Genomic DNA, 12,473 nt, shown 5'->3' with positions numbered 1-12,473 from the left:
AATAAAATAGGCGCGACTGTCAGTAAAGGCAAAAACGAAAATGAAACGTGAAAAATAAAAGAGAGTGATTTCCAGACTCAACTTTCTATCTAAAATCCTATTATTTACATCAGGGATAAAATATTACACTTGAAATTTAATAGTAAATGGATGACAAATTGCAGAAACTTAGCGGACCACTGCAGAGCATCAAAGGGAACAGTGCTTTGCCCAGAGGAACAGGAAACACACGAGAAAATGATGATCTACTGACTGAGGAGATTGTGGGCATGGCCGTAGTGTCAGTTTAGTGTGCGGCGTCACACATCCGAAGCAAGCGAGTGCTCATCCCTCGAGTTTCGTAGCTCCTGAGTCAGCTTGTGAGCAGAATTACCTCACATCCACATACCTACAAAAGTTCATGTTAACATACTAACAAACATTGAATTAGAGCATAAATAAAATACATTGTAATCACCAGGGGAACCAACCATCATACCAGCTGCGCCTGTGTTATTTTGTGTCGTATTGCTATAGTAAAACTTGTGCTTCCATCCCGAAATATTCAAGTTATTCGAAGAAAACTGTTGTCAAAATTTAATTTCTTCTCAGTTTATAAAATTTTACCGGAATACTTTTCACGACGTCAATTTTTAAAACTCGAGATACATTCAGGTATACTTCAAAAAGAATACTTGCGATACACCCTAAAAATTGCAAAATGATATCTGTAATGACTGCTCTGCATCTTCCCTCCCACCTCTCGCCGACTTCCGTTCGTCGCTCGCTGTTGATGACTCAAAATCCCACGGTATGAGCGACCGCTCACCTGTTGGGGTGGGGGTGATGTGTCGGCATGCACGAGGCGACGACGGTTGGACGATCGGGGAGGCGCGTGGAGGAGGCGGCAGTCGGTTTGTAGAGCGGAATAACGCATGTCGTAGAATGTACTACTGACTCCTTAATTCATCATCCCGTTCCCTTGATGCGTCTCCGACGATCTCCCAATAGTCGATCGATTTACATATTGTTAGTTAAAAGCTTATCATTCGTTGCAGAAAAAGGAAAACAGAATACGAGCAATCAAAAGGATTGAAGCGCCCTCATAATAATCAAATCGACAAATTCCATGCTCTTGATCTCCAGAGTTGTTTTAAAAACATTCCATGACCAGAATAATGGTCCGGTCCTCTGTGATTGAGAATGAATGAATTGAGAATCCGATCAAACTTCAGATCCAAAAATTTTCCAAGTTTAAGGCTAAATCTGGAGACCATGACGTCTGAAGCACCACTAGGGCAGTGAATTTTTTATGGCATTTTCAACGTCCAGAATGTCACCTACGCTTAAAGCTTCCCCCAATAGAGTGTATCCCTTACCGGAAGAGACGAAGATATTATAATTATAAAAAAAATAATTGGAGGAAGAACTCCATGCCGAATGCTTTGACAGCTGTCTTATTTCGATGCCACGAGTTTCCAGCTCTCAGAAATCAAAGAGCTCTGTGTCAGTGCTTTCTGTCATGTTGCTTCCACGCAATCGTGTTTAGAAAGAAAATATACCATGTTGGTAGTGATGCGGCTTATAAAAAAAAGAAAACGTGTCAATCAAATATAGCTAATTCACAATAAAACAATATTAAAATGAAAAAAAATGTATAAAATAGTTTAATTCTATGTTATTCAGTTATTACATTAAAAAATAATCAAATGCTAAGGGCCCAGAGGCTCAGATGATAGCACTTTACAATACAGCAGTTAACAGACAAATATCTAGGTGTGAATGTAGGCTAGCAAAGAGGCAGTCGAAAACCCCATCTCCAAAAAGCAGACCATCCAAAAAAGAACCCCTCTTACTCCCAAGGCTCTCATATAGATCCGGCAATTGTGGCCATAAAACAGTTGCGAAGCGCCATTGCGCAGCGTTCAATGACTCGGGATCATTCGCGCTCGAACTCGTCAATGACCTCAGCACACTGCCACTTCGGAAAACGGGTCCAAGAGACAGACATCACAGGCCCCGAAACCAAACGATCGAACGACGGTCATGAAAAATATTTGAGAAAACTGCAAAACAATTTGAGAGCCTACAATATTAAATATCCACCATGCATTAAATGCATCTAAAATAGGGCTAAATAAATACAAAAGGGGTAAAATGATAGTTTTAGATTGACTATCAATTTTGATATTAAGCAAATACCAAAGTAAATATCCTAAAATATAGCATTTATGGTATCATGAGCTTTAATTCACTAAATGCTTTAAGCCCAAGGTCAAGGCATTCACCCTAGCTTATGCATAGGCATTTAAATTTTACAATTTTAGGTTCAAGTCGCTTGAGGGCATTACATATCGTGTAATTTCGTATGATGGCATTGGAGGGCATCTCCCACAATTGAACTCTCACACAAACCAATGCGTCTGCGTCTACTCTAGAGCTGATTGGCAACCAGGGTTCACTAAGACCTAATTTTTATATTGTGAACTCACGAATGAAATGATGAAGACGCTTATGCGCTGTCTCATCACACACTTATTCATTTGAATACCGACTCTTCGGAGGGCGGGAAAGATCCATATGCCTGCAGGGCGAACCACGCCAGATAAAAAGCTATCCGCTAGAAAAAATAAAGGATAGAAGCGAGAAAGAGGAGACAGAAGCAATAAAAAAGGCGTGTCCGGAAACGGCGTCCATTCGATCGACGAGGTGCGGCCGTTGCTAACAATAAGAACGGGCGAATGGGTTTGCGAGGAGGGCGCCTCGATCGCTTTACGACTATGAGCAGCGGAGGACGACGACAACAGCGGCCAATGTATCGGAGGGCCGCTGTGAGAGCCTTGTCGCACACCAGAATGCGGAACGGGAGGGCTATTTCAGAGCGGTCGAAACAAGAGAACGTCCGGAAAATATCATACCCGTACGCAAAGAGGTGCTTGAGATGTGCCAAAGGGTCGAAGCGACCCACAGTGGTCCGAAATTGATTGATGAACCTTGATCACATCGGCCACATTGAACTCGTTATCAACTTTATGGTTGTAATCAAGACGAAAGTTAACAAGCAACCATTGAACCGCCCCGCTGATCCCATGATTTCGCACGGGAGAAAAAAGGGAATATTGTCGTTGTTAGATAGAATGACTATTCGGTGGTGACTGTCAAGTCACCTTGCCAATGTGTACACCCACTCACAAAGGTCAAGAGATTCCCACGTGTTACCTCAAAAATGGTACAAGTAACACAGCCAGCAGTGGTCTCTAGCTACAATATTTAGATGGGCGGAACTGATCTCACGGATCAAAATATCAACAGGTACAGGAATGTTATCAGAGGAAAAAATGGTGATGGTCCACATGAAGCTATCTTCCTCCTTGATGCTGTCATTGTAAATGCCTGGATCTGTACGGAAAGTTATGGTTCAAATATACCGCAGTAAGCCTTTAGGCGAGAGATTGCAAAAGTAATTGCAAGAGCATTTTTGTAACGAAGATATACCTTTCCCACACCTGGCGGTCGTATTTAACATTCCCGATCAAGTGCAACCAATCATAGAAAGTCTGATAACATAAGGTAAGATGGCAGTGATAACCAATTTGTCCCGTTTCATAAACGCCGATGTTCTTATGAAAAATATTCTTCCTGCGCGCGCTCAGAATATGATTAGTGCACAGGTCTTCGCCTTCAATGAAATTCTATCATACTTGGCAATTTAAAATCCAATTTATAGCATTCAAAGACTCTACCAGCAATATAGGACTAATTTTGTTAATAAACTCATTGATAACGTTTTTTTTTAATTCAACAACTGTTTTCAAATCTGAGTTTTATACTGTTAAGTTCTTTGGACAGCCAAAAAAAAAAAATGTTTAAACCGAAAAAATATAGTATAATGATTTGAAATTACTTCAAATTGCCAAGTAAAAGAGGTATTATAGGTAAATGCAACAATATATCGCGTAATACGCAATAAAAATGAGAGCCATGATGGCTCGAGCGATGTTTCGGCAGAATGCAGACCGGTGGCCGGAACGGCTAGCGTGCCCATATGGGCACACGCCCTCTAGCAAGAACGACTCATCAGAATTTTAAAACAAAGTGTTAATGTGAATGCTTGGGAAATAAAATAAAACTCCGAAAAAAAAAACTCCGCTGTTAAAGGGTTAAGAAAGATATTTAATCGAACGGAGACATGTTGGAATTCTCCCCCGAACCATAAAATACTTAAATAATCACTGACCATAATTTCGAATTTCTTTTTTATTAGTAAACGTCTTGTCTCCTGGCACCCCCTGCTACAGGCCTTTAGGCGCCTTGCGGGGTGGTTTGTACTTGGAGATGAAGATGTAATTTATGTATTAATACCTGGCAACTAAAATATTGGTAACTCATTGCAGAGTGTGGTTCTCCTCCTTTAAAAATAATATGGAATTTAACTTTTTTGCCAATTTGATGAGAGGGCAATTGCAAGGTCAGCCTTTAAATGTTTCAGACAATTCCAAACGCACTCTTCAGTTGTTGGAGTTTCGCAGTCCTCAGAAACCGCAAACTGCTCACCACCAGCCCCGTTTTTTCCTCTTGATAAGACTGAACATCCTTTTTCCTCAAATATTGCAAAGATTTCAAATAAGTTAAACATGCTACATATTTATATGAATATACTCGCTTAGCTCGCTGGGGGGGCTCTGCCCCCCCTAGCCCCCCCCGAAAAAGGCCTGCGGCCTGTTATGCTCACTGTGGGAGGTCTTACACTTTTTGTTTGCTACTTGTTACTTAAGAATCGTTTACTTTTAAGCTGGTAAGGTATAAGCAATATTTCCACTTTCACGTAAAACGAGCGCATGGTACGTAGGCTACAATATGAATGTAAATATTTATAAAGAGAAACGTTTTTCTGAGGGGCTAAAAAAGTGAAATAAATTTCTACGAGTTTCTCTAACTTATTCAATTCAAATACAAAAAGCGTTGAGACCACGATCCACTGTAACACGTAACATAACGACTTTACGTATTACAATGAAAAACACGTTTATTAATTATTTTCCACAAAACTCAACCAAATTCTTGACATACGAATAACATGTAACAGCTGTTCCCCTTTGTAAGCGAATTACGTAGGGACTGAATATCAATATCTAGAAACAAATGCGCCTTAGCATGAATTGGGGCTAGTATGACGAATTTTATCGAAATATTATTGATCCTGATCGCGAATGATTTCACTTCAGAAATACCTCTATTAAAAGTTTTAATGAATCGGGATACACAAATATCTCAGCTTTAATATCCAACGCAATGCGCAATAAATCTGGTGAGTAACGGATCACAGCCTTTGGTGTACAAGACATTGTGAATGTCAAGATTTCGATAATTTTCACAGTTGAATAACTTAGTCACTCAAGGAAACGTGATTTTCGCAAGAAAAATAATTGAATAAGAAATACCTTTATTTGCACTTATCTTCCATATTGTATTATTCACTGCCTATTCACTCCTGCAGCTCACGGATAACATTGTACATTAAAAAGGAAATTAACGGAAAAAAGAACGTGAACAAAAATAAAAAGTTATCACCATCACAAAACACGATAATTAAATCATTTTTACCAACCTATATTATGCAAGACTTGTTTAAAAGTCTTTCTACTACAATCGTGTATCGCCAACAAGATACGAACTATAGTCAACAGCACGAATCATATTTCTGAATTGTCATTTAATGCACTTGTTAACTTTGAAATTAATAACCACCACACTCTCGATGTAATATACCAAAAACAACAACTAATTTCTTACCTTACATTTCTCCGCTTTTGATTTGAATGCGCTTTGATTTAAACAGATGTTTGTTCTTGCGGAAAGAAGACGCAAAGAAATAGACACTTCCATTATTACTTTCTTAATTTCCTACCTTATATTCATCAGTTTTTCGTTTCATTTCCTTTATCTTCTTTCCCAATTTAGCTCCTCTTGTTTGCATAAACAAATATGTTGCTATGATTGTTCGTTTGTATGACTGCCGCGCCGCCATTGGAATTTGGTGGCCATTTTTTTAACTAATCCCCATACACTCAATTTTATATGAATAGACTGATAAATAATTGTAAATTTAGTGTTTTCATAATTTTTCCTGGGGTTTCAGACAATTTTAGAGGGGGTCTTCATTAGACTTTTTGCCGTATCTCGTCTCGTTCACCCCAAACATTTGTATACGTGAATGAATGAGTGGTCGTAAGTGGTCTTTATAGTAGATGGATTCAAAATTTAATATCACTTTAAAATTATTGTTTACTAATTGAAAGACTCCTTGCAGTCAACACAAAATTACTTCACTCTATCAGTGAATTGTTCGCAAACCATTTTCCTGCACTTGATGCACATCTCCCTTGCTTTATTACTTTTGCAGTTCTTCTGCACTTGGCAATTATCCTTTTGGTGCCGTGTTGTAACTTGTTTTCATGAAGATCAGTTATTGGCTCAATTCCATCATTTTTTGTTTTTAAGTTGTTGAATCAGCTGTGGCCAACCAACTTTATTAGTTTTACTGGGCTTTATTTAGTTTCCCAGGAATCATAGTGACTAGCTCTTCTAGACATATTCCAGACCCAATGGCTTGGGTATCTTGACAAAGTACTTTAGTTCCTAATTAAGGCTTCAGATATCTCTTCGGCTGTCGTTTGGCAAGTTACAACTTAAGAGATGAAATGACACCACAATTAGTGAAAGTTTACGGTTCTGGAGCGGGCTTGTATTTTTCAGCATGTTATCTCGTTTTCTTAATCATTTACGGATTATTTATAATAGTAATTTCACTGTCATTGCTATTATCCTTTAACCCTAATACGGGTAAGGTGAGTCTCTTGGACTCATTGCATCAGATTTTTGATAATTTTATTATGTTATTGAAATGTCAGCATGTTGTAAATTTTTCACTTCTTCTAATTGTATATTTTCTATAAATTAGAGTATTTCAAACATCTTTCGGAATTAAAGTAACTTAGAAATAATTTTTTCCCCTGAATTCCCACAAATCCAAGCAAGGTGAGTCTGTTTGCACGAAATGTAAAAAGTAATGTGCATTTTACAAATCTTTGGTTTGAATTGTCAAAATAATGTAAAATTATCACTATTTACATGTAACGATTAATATTTGGTGTTTTTATGTTGTGAAAACAGAAAGAATTAGTCAAAAGAGTCTACTGTACTCGCTGTTTGACTATGTATGAAATTAATAAGTAATTTAAAACTTTTGTTTAACAAAATATAATCAATTTAATGTAAAATGATTATATAGTGCAAAATATGTACAAATTTATGTGGAAAGTAATATTTTTCATTTTTTAATAGTTTAAATTAAAAACATAAGTTAAAAGAGTCCATTGGACTCACCTTGCCCGATTACGTCAGAAAAATATGTTGCCCGTATTAGGGTTAATATGATGCCATTGCGGTTTTTCAAATTCGGAAAATAAATGATGGAAGATACCTGGCTTTGGCGTACGCCAGACTTCATACCGTTTGAAGTCTGGCGAAAGGAGTAGGTACATTGCATTGTATTATTATTTTACCACTATCTGCTTTAATTGATGATAGTTCAAACTATTTTCTAGTATTCATTCAGTAGGCATTTGACTCCGGTTTGTTTATTTTGCTTTAAGATTTGCCAACTTATCCGTGTATATTATTTACTATTTGTGCTTCTATTTGTCGACTTGGCAGTACCTGCTGGTGTCAATTGAGCTTATTTTTGCTTTTTGTGAGTAATACCATATCGTAGTATTTCCTGGGGTACAAATCTGAGATCTTCATGTGCTATTTTGGACTCTTTGTCATTTCATTAAGCTAACGTCGAAAACCCAGTGCTTGCCTTTTAATTCGCAGCATAGAAACAAAGTATGAAAACCGGGGAATATATGCAGTATCTACACACTATCTACACAACAAATAGATGTAAAACGATATACTAGCAATTAAAATGTAACATTTCCTGTAGAGTGCGTACGTGTTGAACCAGTAACTAAATTTGTGCTATTTTTACCCAAAGACAACAAAAAGAGTAATGGAAACTAAATCCATTTGAGTAGCAGAAGCGAATCCCATCAAAATGGTCCACACAATTTTTACAACAACGTATTTCTGAAGGAATATGCTGTTTTCGTGCAGTGTCTTGCCACCGCCTTCTTCACTCTAGGCCGTTTGCCACAAAAAAAATACCTTTCTCGTGTTTAACGAGAGGTAGAGTCACTCGGCACACAACAATTTTTCATGCGGAAGGTTTCCTTCCACTCATTAAAAATTCTCCGCTTAACATTACTCGAAATAACGTATATTTCAATGCACTCGTTATGCAAGTGATGCAGACATCATTAGCCTCACACGTCATCAACATGGCGTCCTCCGAGAAATGCGTTTTTGGCGCGGAATTCAAGTTGAAACCTTAAAAACGACTCTAGTGGCGAAATTATTCAGCGCTTACTGATAAAATTTTGTGAATGCCTTTCTGACACCCATTGCATTGTAAATCAAACATAATATTGAAGTATAATCTCTTCTATTGCACGGCTTTTCACTAATTTGAACTTCATTTCCTGGATTATATGCTCTCTAAAGTAATGCATTTTCCTTGTAATCGTTTTTCGGGCCACTTGAAAATGGCTTCAGGGACGTGTACAGAAATAAAATTATCACCGGTCAGTTATAATTTCAATGAGCAATGCATTCTGATAGCATCTTTCTACCGAAATTAGCATTCAACATTAAAGTAAGGTAAAGCTTTCTATGTGGCCATTCACATGAATTTAAGTATTGATGCCAGGGTGGCGAATGTCATAAGGCATTCAATATATTTTCTCTTGAGTGATACAACCATTCTTGACGATGATCATCCGAGTGGTCCTTGTAAAAGCCTCCCTGGTTCCGTATCAGTCATAGCAGATTTACTGAAAAAATATGTAAAAGCGCAAGTGTAATTCTCTGAATGATTTTTAAGCGCTTGTGCAATGTGGTAAAATAAAATTCTTTTCAAAAAGATAATCGCATTACTTTCGCAACTTGATCAGCATATATTGTGATATCAGTCACCGACACTGCGACGATTCATTTTCCGTTTTGATGTTTGATTTAATTCCTGCGGCTTCGGAAACAACGGCTTTCCCAACTTCCGCATAAAATTTGGGAAAGAAGTTGAGGAAATCACATCGCAACTTTGTTGCGCAAATCCACATTCGAGGAAGATACAGAGTTCTAGGCACCGAGTCATTTGGATTATTCATATAAATCTATAAAGGGAATTATTTCCGATACTGATAAGTCACGGAGGAGGGCTCTTACTACTATGCGAGGGAAAGTAAATTATTATTCGCAGTATAGTTATATATTTATAATTTGTATATTTTCGTAGTATTACTATCGGGTAACGTTGAATACGCATGCTTTCTTTAATTATTGTTGTATTATCAAGATTTTCAAGATGCAAGGCATTCACTTCTCAAATTTATTTTACGAATACCTAGTTTACGCTAAGTTATTATCTAGTAGTACGCGAGTCTACATTTCAGGAGAATACAGAGTTCAGGGCATATAGTTATTTAGGGCTTTTATAAAAATCAATGATGTAAATGATTTCCGATACAACAAAGCGCGACTGATTGCGTCAGGGAAGTACTATCACTATCGTGCGATGGAAAGTCAATTATTATCCGCAATGGAGTTACATATTTGTAGTATTACCGTCACATTACGTTGATGACGCATGTTCTATTTATTTGTTGTTGTTGTATTACGAGTTTCAAAATGCTGGGCATTAATTTCTTAAATTTGTTTCATGAATATTTTACTTATTAATAGCCCTGATAAGGTTGAGACAAGCTTCAATTTTGTCATGCAACCCTTACCGTGCAACATGTATACTTTCTATGAAACGATGCTGAGCCTCCTGGACATTGAATGCCTCGGGGATACTATAATCTTGCACATAGATCAACATTGAGTATGGCATTCCAAGTAATTTCTAATTCGTACATACGACTGCGATAGGAAAATTTACCCTCATCAAAGAAAACGAAAGGTATTGATTGCGATTCGATACCCACCATTAGTGTATTCATAATATACAAATTATTTGATTTTATAAATCTAAGTTTAGACGAATGGCAACGGTCAATTTTAACCGCATTTGAAAAAGGCCATCATCGCGGCAATGCGATGCCACTCCACGTGACGTCACAGGGACCTAGATTCTATACGAGTAGGTAAGAGTATTACGACGCCTGCGATTACCAATGCAAGTATTAATCACAGAGCTCAGGGAAACATCTCTTTATAATCACCTATTAAAATTACATAAGGTCGGAAAGTTTTCTTCGCTTGAATGATTATTAATAATCCTTATTGAAGGCAAGCGCTAGAAGCTAGCAGGGTACTTTATGCTACCACCACGCTCGGCCGCAAGTAGCCTGCATAGTAGCGGCGTTCATAGCCTTGCACATAGGTGGCCTCAAAAAGCAGCGGCCAGACGTCACTCGGGCTTTTCCTAGCATCCACACTTAGTCGTCGCGTTTACGCGCGCTTGAAATTTTCACTTTTCATTGAATCGCGAAAATTACATATCGTCATTTTAAAATCTAAAAACTCGAAATACGTACTCCAGGAGCAATAATATTTCGATTTATTTTATTTCTTTATAAATAGCGACACTTGAAATAAAATTATTTTTTGTTCATGAATTACTGAAGGTATCCGCACCTTTTTTTGGGGGCTGAGAGCCGCAGTTTCAACTTCAGTAGTTGCAACTACCACTTCTGTGAAACTCTGATAATTCTTTTGTCAGCGGCACGAGTGGCGGATTTCGTAAACGTATAACAGCAAACCTTTATTTTCTTCTTTTTAGTAAAACGTATTTTTTATAGGAAATAATATTTTGTTCTTTAATATTACTTATGACTTTTTAGTATTTTCCAAGAGGAATATATAGCCAACATTCAGCGATAACGATTACTATAATTTCAAGCTAAAAAAAGATCTATTTTAACAAAATGATCTCTTGGTTGGCAAGACAGAATAATCTTTAAATATCATAACCACTTTGTATCAAGTAGGATTATAATTATTATTATAATGATTCTCTATACTTACATTCAATTCACATTTTGAATAAAATGAAAGAAAATTTATTCAATTTTTTTTCAAAATGGACTTCCATTCACCATTTATCTGAATTTTTAATTTAGTGGCCGGCTTGGGGATCCTCTTTTGTAATATTGTAGTTCATATTGCTCCATTTTTATCATGGATATTTTCAAGTGGGTGGGATACGGGCGGAAGAGGAATATTACGCTAAATTCACGTTGAACACGGTAATATCTCAACCATAGGTACGTCAACAGCTTCGGTAACCGTCAGTATATCGTTCACTTTAGATTTCAGCACTGAACGGCAGCAAAGATTTTAACCGCCGCAGTGTGAATGCACTTTGGTTGTAACGAACGTTGAAACAATCGTAATTTGAATGAGAAAGGTCATCACTGTCGCTGAAGAATCCCACAATCGATGGATTTTTCCCTTCAGTGGTAAAATCGTCGGCATATTATTGACTGATGCCAGGTTTCGCTTTTTGGTATTATTATTTTTTCTTTATTTTATTCCTCCCTTCCAACCCTATCCCTGTCCCAGAGGCATCGTCGGGATCCTATCGCGGCGGCGCCTCTTTCCTTCTAAATACCTCTTCGGGTGATCGGTAGTATCAGTTGGATTTCTGGGCCTAACCCCGGTGTGTTGTATCCTCGAAGGGCTCCCCTGAGCCATCATTTGTTGCCGCTGAAGCAAGGGTTGCGCTAAGCGGTCTACCATCAGAGAAAGAGAATTAATACTCTAAACTCAAGATTTTTTTTCAAGTGGTTTTCTACGTTTTTTTACGCAGATACTACAGTGAATAAAAACTCGATGTCTCAGCGAGAGTGGTAGCTTTCCGCAAATGAGCACAGAAATTCTTTCTGTCAAAGGATTCTATTGTGAAATATGTCAAACATATTTTGACACTATAGCTGAGCAGGAAATCATCTCTCCTCACATTAAATACCAACAATATCATTTTTCTCATTAGCTAGAAGGCTAAAGAGACAATTTTTACATTCTCACGAGTAAAAGGTAAGAAATAATTGTAATAATATCTAATATTCCAAAGGAATCGTAAAAGGATAATATCCCCAATCAAGGAACGTTCCACATTCCAAACACACTATATAAATTCAAATATAAAAGAAATAACAATGAAATTACGGAAAAGAGGTGAACACTAAGACATTCCGATGAATCAATCAAAAAATAATCAGGAAAGAAAAGGAATTACTCTTCCATTAACGTAAGATTTATTGCAGCTCCATGCATAGCAAAACATTAACCATTCAGACTCGACTGTATTTTAGAAATTAACGGTAAAAAATACTATAAACTACCCACAGAAATTTAGTGTAACAAGTGTAACAAAGGAGAAACATCGA

The 12,473-nt window shown here is 37.3% G+C and overlaps 1 protein-coding gene across 2 annotated transcripts in view; it reads right to left on the bottom strand.

Annotated features, from left to right (window-relative positions):
* Positions 1–12,473, bottom strand: part of LOC124168463 (B-cell lymphoma/leukemia 11A-like) — an 888,367-nt gene that overhangs the window by 616,873 nt on the left and 259,021 nt on the right. The window lies entirely within an intron of this gene.

Source organism: Ischnura elegans, chromosome 11, assembly GCF_921293095.1.
Source record: "Ischnura elegans chromosome 11, ioIscEleg1.1, whole genome shotgun sequence".
Classification (NCBI taxonomy): domain Eukaryota; kingdom Metazoa; phylum Arthropoda; class Insecta; order Odonata; family Coenagrionidae; genus Ischnura; species Ischnura elegans.
Note: the sequence above shows the minus strand (reverse complement) of the source record. Positions and strands in the feature narration are given on the sequence as shown.